The sequence below is a fragment of the Ictalurus punctatus genome, chromosome 12 (genome assembly GCF_001660625.3).
Source record: "Ictalurus punctatus breed USDA103 chromosome 12, Coco_2.0, whole genome shotgun sequence".
In the NCBI taxonomy this organism is placed as follows: Eukaryota; Metazoa; Chordata; class Actinopteri; order Siluriformes; family Ictaluridae; genus Ictalurus; species Ictalurus punctatus.
Window position 1 is genome coordinate 22,685,164 of NC_030427.2, and position 10,203 is coordinate 22,695,366.

Sequence of the window (10,203 nt, forward strand, 5' to 3'; positions counted from 1 at the left end):
TTCAACCACTCGCTCTCGACGCATCGCTCTAAGATGATTTCGTACCCTACCATCTGAAATTGGATCTTGAACTGAAATCGAATTTCGTGGTTAATAGAGAATGAATGGATTTTCTGTGTGTATACCATTTTGAACTTCAGACGTCCTTTCAGCATGAAAATTCAGATTCAGACTGAGGATTGCCCTATAGCGAAATTAAATTCCAGATGGTGTGATGCAAATTCAAAATAATAACATTCAAATTCAGATTTTTGCATTTAAATTCAAACTTCTAAAGTGGTGACTCTGGGCTGATATCTCGGCTATGAGTTTTGTGACTGAATAAATGCGTGGTCTCTAAGTTGATGGTGATCGCCCGTGAAATATGTGAGCATATTTGCAGAATCTTGAGTCAATGACCAGAGAAATTCACAAGTACAGCAAATAATCCCATAACACAGTTAGTATGCTTGTGAGATATGGCTGAGACGAGGCTCTTTATGACCTTCGGAAGTAGGGTATTTTATTATCTGAGTGCGATGTCTCTATGTCTCAGAGCCGTTGTGGGTAAACATGGGGATGCTGGGGCAGAGCGACGTAATTACAGCTGCCACCACCAGTGAGTAATGGCCGTGCGCAAAGGCAACAAGGCTCTCTTTGTGCGTCACTTTAGCTCTGGCTCTAATGCTGCCGCAAAACAATTGCCCCCTAATGAGCGCTTCTTTAGCCAAGCGGTGAGCGTGATTGGTGATTGGTGGCAGATTTGTGGCTGTGCACTGTGTGTAGGTTATCAGAAGACGATGGTGATATTGCGCTCAGCCTGAGGGACGGTGCAGGTGGCTCTTTGTTTCCTCTCACAATTGCACTCTGTTATTACTCTGTTCGGCCCTGTTATGACAGAGCCTCAGTGTGGAAAAAACGCTTTCATCGTCTAATAAAATCAGCTAGCATACAGATTGACGTATTGAATTGTTAAGCGTTTCGTCCTGTTTGGTCTGTGTGTATTTGCGCTGTCTCTTTCTCAGTCCTGTGTTGAAAAATGAGCTTTGTGGTTACACCATTGCAGTCTGTAATCCCTGTGTGCTTCTAGAGCAGTGAGTCAGTGGAGGTGCGTCTCAGAGAACACTGCTTGTCGCTAACCTATTAGCACAGCTGCACGTTTTCTGTCACTCTACGTCAGCTTAGCTCTATAGAACTCAACGAAACCCGAGGCTCAATCCACCCACTTGGACCTTTTTTTTTTTGTCTCTGAAATACATTTAAGATGTAATCATGTTTTTCACATAATGACTATATGTGATCATATGGGGAAAAATATGTAGAAGTGAGTTTCATAACTCACAAGTTATGCCCTGAGGTGCACATACACGCACATGAACAACGTGTGATCATGTGCAAATGAATTAATTGTGTGGAGGGGAAAAAAAAAGAGAAATTAAATGTATTACGTGGAAGAGAAGCATGTGGAATTAAACAAATCATGTGAAAAATCACGTAAAAAATAAATAAATAAATAATGGCCTGTGTTAAAAATCACATGGGAAAAAAAAAAAAGAATTTTGTAAAAATAAATGAACTTGGTTGAAAAAACTGCATGAAAATAAATGAATTATGCTGGGAAAAAAATCACATGCAAAAATAATTTTTTTTTGCAAAAAGTAAAAATAAACAAATTATGAAAATAAATAAATCAATGGGGGAAAATGAGACGAAAATAAATCAATTATGATTTTTAAAAAATCATTAAAAAAACTATGAAAATATGTGAAACATAATGTCTTAAACTCAGTGTGTAAATTTGACATGCGTATGAATCATGATTATTGACTTGTAAAGTTCTGTCACGATAACGGCTTATCCTTTTACAATATTATCATCAATTACTTTTGAGTGAAAAATGATCCTTAGCAGGCATCACATTCAGGACTTCTTGTCTGGTCTAAATCATTTATTTACTGATAACCGTTCACTAGCGTTTTAGCTTAGCATTAGTAGAATAGAATGACACTAATGATTATCTAAAATACCCTCAATAAAATTGTGATCCATGCTCCTGTTTTCAGCTAGGTTCACAACTGGACTTTTAAAATAGCGTTAGCACACGTGTTGAAAGGGTAGCTAAATTAACTAGATAACTAACGCTAGCTAGCAAGGTACATAAAATACCTGCCATACAATTGATCCATGAGAATTATTTCAGTTCGTCTGATAAAACAGTTAATGAAAAGGAGAGTTATGAGACATCAAAGAATCATGGGATGACTTTTGTTAAGAAGAAGAGGGTTACATTTCCCCTGGAGAGAACCAACGGTAAAGAATTGGCCTATAGTAAGTATACTGTGTGTCTGCGGCAGAAACCTCATTACTCTGCTAATACAACTTGGTCCACAGGTTAGATGTAGTAACTTCAGGCACTGGTTGTACTTAAATGGAACTTTAGCTGTATAGTACTACATGTCTGATCGACCAAAATAAGGCACAGTATGTTAGAACATTGTTTATCAAATATTGTTTTGTAGCCAGGGACCTCTTTTAACTGGAAGTTAGATCCCACAGACTCCCTCAGTACACATCTATTTAATGAACATGATTCAAATGTGTACAATACAATTTTTAGCTTTTTATTAGAGCCAGGGAAATTTTTCTTCCTGAACTTTCCACTGATGACACATTATGTCTAGGCTGACATTAATTAGAGCCTACTTATTTTTGAGTTACTGAGGTTTGGAGTAATTATATTCAAATCAAGGGACCAAGTAAATAGGTTATTATAACTCAATAATAAATATAAGAACTTGGATGGTGGGTTGTAATTTCCACCGCAGTAACTAAATTAAAAAGGCATGCACCCTCTGGCTATGCTTCACAGATCTCACTTTGACAACCACAGCCTTAGAAGACTTTACACTTCCTTTTTATTACACACAAATCTCATGTCTCAGAACTGGCCCACAAGCTGACTTGTGAATGGAATATAAGGGTATGGGTATATAAGGAATGGAATATAAGGGTATGGGTATATAAGGAATGGAATATAACACTTGCTTTGTGTTCAAGATAACAATATCATGCCAGTTAGATATCTGATATATTGTACATTACATGATCAAAAGTATGTGGACATCTGAGCATCACACACATATGTAGTTCTTCCCAAAACTGTTTCCACAAAGTTGGAAGTACACAATTGTATTGAAAGTCTTTGTATCCTTTCGCATTACAGTTTCCCTTCAACTAAGAGGCCCAAACTTGTTGCAGCATAACAATGCCCCTATGCACAAAGCAAGGCTCAATGAAGACATGGTTTGCCAAGGTTGAAGTGGAAGAACTTGAGTGTCATCACAGAACCCTGACCTAAACCCCACTGAACACCTTTGGGATGAACTGAAACACCAACTGCACCCCAGATCTCCTCAGCTGACATCAGTGCCCATCTTCACTAATGATCTTGTGACCGAATGAACTCAAATCCCCACAGAAGAGTGGAGGTTATTGTAACAGCAAAGGGAGACTATCTCTGAAATGAAATGTTCAACAAGCACATACTGGCGGTGATGGTCAGGTGTTCACAAACCTTTGGCCATATAGTGTACAGTGCTCTCCAATAATATTGGCACCTTTGGTAAATATGAGCAAAGAAGGCTGTTAAAAATTGTCTTTATTGTTTAACCTTTTGAGCTTTTGTTAAAAAAAAATCACATAAATACTCTGCTTTCATGGATATCAAACAATTGCAAATAAATCACAGGTTTATCCAAAAATATATATTTGTTAAATATGGGTGTGCAACAATTATTGGCACCCTTTTAGTCAATACTTTGTGCTACTTCCCTTGGCCAAGATAACTTCACCTATAATGCCTGATGAGGTTGGAGAAAACATGGCAAGGGATCTGAGACCATTCCTCCAAACAGAATCTCTCCAGATCCTTCACATTTCAAGGTCCACACTGGTGGACTCTCCTCTTCAGTTCACCCCACAGGTTTTCTATGGGTTTCAAGTCAGGGGACTGGGATGGCCACGGCAGGACCTTGATTTTGTACAATTTCCTGTTCCTAGTCACCCAGGTGTACTAAATAAAAAAAGTAAAATACCAATGGGAATATACTTCAAATAGATTTTTCTCATTTGAATTCATAGCGGTGCCAATAATTGTTGCACACCTATATTTAACAAATAACAAATATATATATTTTTGGACAAACCTGCACAGTATTTTTTTTTATTTTTTTTTTTTTAACAAAAGGTAAAACAATAAAGACAATTTTTCCACAGCCTTCTTTGCTCATATTTACCAAGGGTGCCAATATTAGTGGAGTGAACTATATATATATATATATATATATATATATATATATATATATATATATATATATATATATATATATATATATATATATCAGCACATGTCTGTAGAATCTTTGAGTAATGATTTTTCAGAAATAACCCGGTTTGCCAACTGTTGCCAGTGTATGATGGAAATTTTGTCCCACTCATCTCATTATTTTATACCAGTGTTCCCTCATCCAGACCTCAGGGACCTTAACACTGTCTCTACTGCAGCTCCCAACACAGTTGAAGCACACAAACAAGAACACTGCTCAGGTGTGTCGAGACTTAATATAGTGTAAAAATGTGATCACTGGGGACTGTGATAGAAAAAAATATTACACTTCATCTGAGTGTGATAATCTGTGTTTAATAATGCCCCAAGCATTATTATGACTTTATATAATCTATCTTAACTTTATCTAGCAGATTTTCTTTTTAATTCTGCTAAACCATGTAAAAAAAAATATATGTTTTAGTGTTGGAGGTTAGACATTAATTTACCAAAATCAGCTGATGTTAAACAGTGTCAGAGTACTTTGTAAAAGTTAAAACATTAATAAAACCAGCCAGCCCTGGTGGTTTGAGGCGAACCCTGACACCTGAATGAATTATTTGGAATATTCATATGTTCAAGTCACATGTTCAACAGGAAGATACATAATCTGAATTACCTGAAGAGAAGTAAGTTCTTTCATTCTTTTTTCTTTTCTCATTGATATTGTGATAAATGTACGACCCTGTGCTAGGAAACTCACACCTGTTACTCATTTAAGAGCAAAATGCCACGGTTATTGGAAACCATGAAATGAGGTAACACATTTTTAATGGTTAAATGCAACTTTTCTAGATTCAATGTTATAAAATGATACAGAGTAAAGCTTTGAAATCGCAGAGTCATCAAAATATTTTGGACTGTACTAGCACTTAAGGATGTGTTTTTAACTTTTAAGAGGAAAGAAATAAACACTCATTAAAACTCTTAATCTCTCTTACTGTCATCAGAGAGTATGAGAGCGAGTGAATATTTTGGGTGGTTAATTGGTTTTCATTTGCATAAACAGATCATTACACTTTCCTTTCCGTCATCTGGCTGGTGTCTTGCCTCAGTGGCTGCAGGTTCCTACAGGTTCCAGACCTCTAGTCCTGCTCTGCCTGCATTGTTGTCATGTGAATAAATCCTGCATAATCTTTATCCCTATTTTCCCTGAACAAGCTCACAATCATGGCTGGATATGAAACTTTTCAGTTAACCTGGAAGAAGACAGGACGAAGCCGTTGTCTTTTATTTTATAATCTGTCGACCTACAACGTTAAAAATGAATCCATTGGGGCTCACAAAAACGGAACCAGTTTTCCTTTGAACATCCTAAACTGCATTCAAATGATGACTCTCTGCTTTATCGTCTTGGTAATATGGAAAGCATTCTTAATCAGCAGCATGAAAGCTATTGTTGAGAAACACAACATCACTGCTGAGCGCAAAATGTTGGAGATATTTTTCCTAAAAGGCGTATATTTATAGAGGATGATTGAATATCCCTGAACCCTGTCTGCGCCGTTAAAGAACACAAAAGAGCATGTAGATAAGCCATTAACTGAGATGAGCGTTGACATTTAAACTGTGTAGAACATGAAGCGCTGATAGTGATAAAAACAAAACAAAACAGAAGTCCCGGGTAAGGTTCTGTGTTAGTGACTGGAAGATGAGTTCAAATCAAGTCCCTTATCCTTTAATGTGGCTTTATGCTTGTTTGCCTTACTTGTAAGTAGTTTTAGATAATAGTGCCTACCACATAACTGGGTGAAATGTAAATGTACCTTTGGTAACACATTTCCTCACCCCCTGCTTCATTTGCATTCTTCACATTTGTTGCAGCAATGCACTTGTACCCGCATATTTTGATCACTCTTAGCTTTAGTGGCTGCCAGGTCAGTCACAGTGATGAAAATTCCAGCTTTGAGAGGACTGATTACAATGCTGGGCAGCAGCAATAATAAACACAATGGAAAGGCACTGCGTGGGGTGCCAGCAGGCTGAAAGCCTTATTCTAACTTGATTAACTCAGGGGGACGAATTGTAAACCATCTGAGATATGCAGGGGAATATAAGCGCTGGAATATGCCGGGGTGACGATGGAAGTCAAGTTTGGGGAGTTTGAGTACCAAACAATCAGTCGCCTACTATCAGTTATCTAAACAACAGTGTTGGCTAGTGATGCAATTACCACACACTGAGTGAATTTGAGAGAAAATCATTTTCCAATGTCTCCATACAGATATTATGCACCCCTGAAAGTAATATCAGTTATGTCACTTTTTATTTATTTATTTTATTTTATTTTTTTACTGTGTAATATTTTTGTAAGGCCGGTATGGTGGTGTAACAGGCCATGTTGCTGGCTCACAGCCTCAGGGTTCCTGAGCTCAGGTTACTGTCTGTGGAGTTTCGCATCTTCTCCCAGTATATGTTAGTTTTCTTTGTGGGATTCTCCGCTTCCAGGGATTCTTCCTTCCAGCTCTCAAAAACACGCCGGTAGCGCGTACAGGCTAACCCAGTAACCCTGCGAGCAAAAGCTGACTTAGTGCATGCAAGCTAACCTAGTGAGTGAAAGCTAAACTAGCGAGTGAAAATGGATCTAGCGAGAGAAAGCTAACATAGTGAGAGAAATGTAACTTAGTGATAGAAAACCGACCTAGCGGGTGAGAGCTGACATAATAGAAGAAAAGTAACCTAGTGATTAAAACTGACCTAGCAAATGAAAGCTGACCTAGTGAGTGAAAGCTTACCTAGCACAAGAAAACTAGCCTAGTAAGTGAAGGTCTGTCCTAGCATTTGAAAGCTAATCTAGCAAGTGGAAACTGATAGCAAGCAAAATCTAACCTAGAAAGAGAAAACTAACCTAATGAGAGAACGCTAACCTAGCAAGAGAAAGCCAACCTAGCAAGAGAAAACTAACCTAAATAGAGAAAGCTAACCTTGCTAGAGAAAACTAACCTAAACAGAGAAAGCTAACCTAGCAAGAGAACCTAGCCTAATGAGAGAAAGCTAATCTAGCAAGAGAACCTAACCTAATGATAAAAAGTTAATCTAGCAAGAGAAACTAATCTAATGAGAGAAAGCTAATCTAGCAAGAGAAAACTAACCTAGAAAGTGAAGGCTAACCCACTAACCTTGTGGGTGGAAGCTGACCTAACAAGGAAAAGCTAAACAAACCTTACCAGGACAAATTGCTCACAGAAATAAATGAATGAATGAATAGATAAATGAATGTACATTTATATATAACTGTAGCAGACTAGCATACTATCTAATACTTGCACTATTCATTTATTTAACATCGTCTCTAATTTGATCATTCTTAATTCTTAATTGCTACAAGCAATCAAAGAGTGGAAGGGATGACAGTTTTAACTGGTTAAGTGGTTTTGTATCTGTGTGCTAGTGTGTGCTAGCATGGCAAAGCAGCACAGCAAGCACAGTCATGGAGAGTGTAGACACATGAAAGAGCAGAGGAGGGCTTGAGCACAACGATAATCATGCGAGTAGAGAAGTATGCACTCTGCATGACAATACTGTGAGATATCATATTCATAGAGGCATCGTGCTGCAAACAAATTTGTAAGGGGGGGGGATGTCAACACACACACACACACACACACACACACACACACACATATATATATATATATATATATATATATATATATGGCAGTGATAGTGAGCAAACAAGATAATATTTTGTGAAACATTGCTTTTGGGTGTGTACATCTGCTCACTTATACATGATCCTGAGCCTTGTTTACTGTTTGTTTGGAGTTTAACATTATCACCATGTCAGCATGGATTTTCTTTTACTTTGGTCTCACCTCTCAAAAGCACACCAGTAGGTGGATTGGCAACTCTAAATTGCCCCTAGGTATGTGTCTGTGTGTGTGTGTGTGTGTGTGTGTGTGTGTGTGTGTGTGTGAGAGAGAGAGAGAGAGAGAGAGAGAGAGAGAGAGAGAGAGAGATAGAGATGGATGCTTTGTGATGGGCTGCTTTACTGCTTTACATGCAGTGTTCCTAGTATAGGCTCCAGATATCAGCCACAGACCTGACCAGAATGAAGTCCTCACTGAAGAGGAATAAATGAGGAAAAATCAAACTGTTTACACCACAGAATGTTTTCTATCGCTGCACGGCTCTGACAGCAGTTCCAAATGCGAGGTTCATATTAATGCACTTGTTCTAATTTGTTATTGGAATCTGGGTCATTATGGAACGAAGGTTTATAGCTGTTATAAAGGTTTATAAGTGACAACTTATCTTCTTGTCATGTTCTAATATTAAATCTAAGTACAGAGTGAGCAAGTGTACACTGGCATATTGCTGTAGTAGGAGAGGAATAAAACAATCCGGGAAAATAATCACAACATTGATTGATGGGCATTGATTATTTTCCTATGACAGCATTGTGTTTTATTCCTTTAAGTTAAATTTCCACATTAGTTTTAGATTTATATGACATGAATTTAACGTAATTAAATCAGTAATTCCTGCTACCCCTGCATATTACCCCGGCACTGGAACAGACAGATATTTCCTAGTATTTCCATTCCACCTTCATATTATGCAGGCAGTCATGTTAGAATTCAGTGTGAAGTATTTTGGACCTCCTGCAGTCCAGTTTCCCCCAGAGAACGGGAGCTCGTCTCAAACGCAAGAGCAGCGCTGTCGAATACCAAGCACTGAATCATATTGGTTGCAATTATACCAAACAAAAACCACTGCCTCCCTGCAGAAACCTGGCCCATTGTGCTCACTACAGGCACCACAAGGAAGACTTTGCACGTCACTCCAGCCCTGGATGAGATGAATGATTCATTTGCGAAGTTTTGACGCTGCCAAGCAGTGATTGCCTCAGCTGAATTTTGAATCATGAGTACTTGAAGCTTCAATCCCAAGGTCAGAATATTCCTAGTTGTGCTCAGTGGATGTTCATGGTGGAAATTCTATGTACCTCAAGGGCCAATAACAGTCAACTGCATTATGGTACTTGACTAATAGACATGTTCATAACAGTCCACATGATTGCAAATTTAGAGTAATTATGCTTACAGGGCTGTAGTCCCAAGTCCAAAAAGAGGCAATTAAAAAAATTAAACATAAAAAAAGACTAAATATACGAATGAGAAGATGGCAAGAATTGAAATAAACAAATAATAGGAGTCTTATATATTACTAATATCTTGCATAAATTGTCTTAGCTGTAAATTGTTATTATATCTTTTTTTTCTTCGTTTAGTACTGCCCATCGGAAGCTACATAAGGTACTTACAAGTTTCCCAGAAGACAAAATAATAACAATTCACACCGATCATCTTGTTCAAAAGTTTACACCCCCCTGGCTCTTAATGTAACGTTTTGCCTTCTTGAGCATCAGTGAATGTTTGGACCTTTTGTAATAAAGTGTATGAGTCCCTCAGTTGTCCTCAGTGTGAAAAGATGGATCTCAACATCATATAGTCACTGTTGGAAAGGGGTCAAATATGCAACAGATGCTGGAAAAGTAAAGAATGTGCAGGACCTGGTGGATTTTTCTGAAGAACAGTGGGCAGTTTAACTGCTCAGGACAAACAAATGGACAACTCTCATGAACAACTATCACAAAACATAAACACAGTCGTGGATCATCCAGGTAACGACACACAGGATTAATAATCAAGCGTATGTAAACTTTTAACTGGTTAATTTGTGTAAATTCAGTTATTATTGAGTCTTGTGGACTATATGTAAACATCTGTTATGTGAAATAGCTTATTCAGGGCAGAAATAAATAAAAAACTAAATGCAATTTTAATCCCTCTTATTATTATTTTGTAAATTATTAACATTTCGCAGATTCCTTAAGG